The sequence below is a fragment of the Euprymna scolopes genome, chromosome 21 (assembly GCF_053919585.1).
Source record: "Euprymna scolopes isolate OS-2025 chromosome 21, ASM5391958v1, whole genome shotgun sequence".
NCBI classification, from domain to species: Eukaryota; Metazoa; Mollusca; class Cephalopoda; order Sepiida; family Sepiolidae; genus Euprymna; species Euprymna scolopes.
The window spans coordinates 95,098,617-95,101,068 of record NC_136502.1 but is presented as its reverse complement, the minus strand read 5'-3'; positions in this window follow the sequence as shown (position 1 = coordinate 95,101,068).

The window sequence follows — 2,452 nt, the reverse complement described above, 5'->3', positions numbered from 1 at the left end:
ATCAAGAAAAAAATGATTAATCACTAATGGAAGTTAAACATTTCAAGACTGAAAAAAATTCTTGGAATAATTTATTTTAAAAAAATTTAAAAAAAAATGGGTTTTTTTTTCTTAACTTCTGATTTGTTTGAAAAACAATTTCAAAGTAGACTTTTTATTTGACCATTTTTTTTTTTTTTTTTTTTTTTTTTTACACCCAATAAATTTTCTGTAATAAAATTTAACATTTTCAAAATTGCCTTTTTGTGCAGAGAATTCAAAGAAAATGTCTTCCTGAGTCACTCTTCAAAGAAATCTAAATAATTTGAAAAAGGGTTGGCAATTTACCTGACCACCAAAAATATTAACAAGGATTGTTTTTAATTAAGATTTCTCCATTTTATTTTTTATTTACCTCATGATTTTGAGCATTTGCATCAAATCTGTTAAATCAGCTTTGTGTAAATTGTGTGTGTGTGTGTTTTTTTTTTTGTTTAATGAAAAGTTGTCAGGTAAAAAACTTTTCAGTAATTTTTACTTTTAATTTGAAAACATTTTTATTTAACTCCTATGTTAAAAGGCAATTTTAAAAGTTTGTATCACTAAACAAACAAACAAAAAAAAAACATCTTTTTCCCCAGATATTTAACTTTTTCTTTGTTCTTCCTCACAGACTATTCTATGAAGAGAACAATTTCCGAAAAAAAAAAAAAAAAAAAAAAAAAAAAAAAATATTTTTTTAATTTTTAATTTGAAAATGTTGAGTAGTCCTCTTTCTCGATTCACTTGTCTCCGATAGTGCTTTTGTCTGAAAACATAATAAACAATGAATATGGCAGGAAGGAAGCATTCACTGTAGATGGCACAACTGAAGAGTGGAGAATATATAGGCAGAATCATAGTTGAGGAATTTAAATTACAAATAATTCCTGTTTGTTTCATCTCTGTCGTGATAAAATGAGCTATGCTTCCTGTCCAGAATTCCCTCATATTAAAAAAACAAAAAGAAAGAAAAATATATTTGGAAAATTACATTAATTGGTTAAGTAATTTTATTTTTAAATAAAAGCAACTTTTATGACATTCAAGGAGTGTCTTGCCCCATCATTTTGAAAAACATCTAAAAAAAAACAAGGAAAGTAAGTCAACAATAATTCATACTACCTCTGGTCGGAAATAGTTGGTGCAGAATTAAAACTGTCCGCGTTTTAGGTTTTGTCACGCACCATTTCAATGTTTTAGGGGTTTTTGGTAGTACTTTAGCGCGTGCTTGATTGTAAAAGAACAGTTTTCATTCTAAAAGTCATTTAGACTTTAATCTATGCGCATTACTTTGTTGACTGCTATATAATCTATTTTTAAAAATACCCGCAGTGGCTATATAAATATGGGAAATGTAGTTGATGCCAATGTGGAAGGTAAAAACAGAAGTGATAAGAGAGAATTGACAAATTCAAGATGAACAGCAGTTCTGCAAGCGTTGCTACAAAGGTCTAAAGGGCGCATCCTAGAACGAGGTGCAATCAAAGATGTTGCCACAAAATTCAGTATAGGAAGAAATACTGTAGGCAGAATTTGGTCACGAGCACTATACAGTTCGTCCGATATATCGGTGCCAATGGATTCTTTGAGCCGTAAGTTTCTCTGTGGCCGAAAAAAGAAAGACTAGTTCACAGTTGGCAAAAATAAACACCATTCCCTTGAGAAAAAGAACCAATTTGAGGTCTACTGCTCAAGCATGTGGAATACCTAAGACAACGTTGATTGCAAGGATGAAAGATGGCGAAATTCGGGCACATTCAAATGCTGTAAAACCGCTTCTCATGATAGAAAACATGAAATGTTGCGTTGATTTTTGCCATTTGCAGTTGGATTTAAATCGAGGAACTTTTAGAGAAATGTTTGATGTCATACATATTGATGAGAAATGGTTTTACATGACGCAAAATGCAAGGAAATTTTATTATGCAAAGACGATCATGATCCTTTAAGAACCACTAAAAGCAAGCGTTTCATTACAAAGGTTTATTGCTGCCATGGCTCGATCCCGTTGGGATCCACATCGCTGATGTTACTTTGACAGGAAGATTGAAATTTGACTATTTGTCAAACAAAAGGCGGCTGCTGGAACAATGGTAACTAAAGTCATGGATACAATCACGAAAATTCAAATTCTTGAATTCCTTGTTGAAAAGGTCCTTGTTTCCACACAGAACAAATGGCCAAATGGATCCATTGCATAACGAATCATAATTCAACAAGACAATGCTAAGCCACATGTACATCCAACGGACCCTGTGTTCAAAAAAAGAGAGATTAAGGCTGAACATTGAACTGGTTAACCAGCCTACAAACAGTCCGGATTTGAATGTGCTTGACCTACGTTACTTCAATACAATCCAATCCATTCAACACCAAAAAGCTCCAAAGAATATTGATGAATTAATTGAAGCAGTTGAAAGCAGCTGTCAAG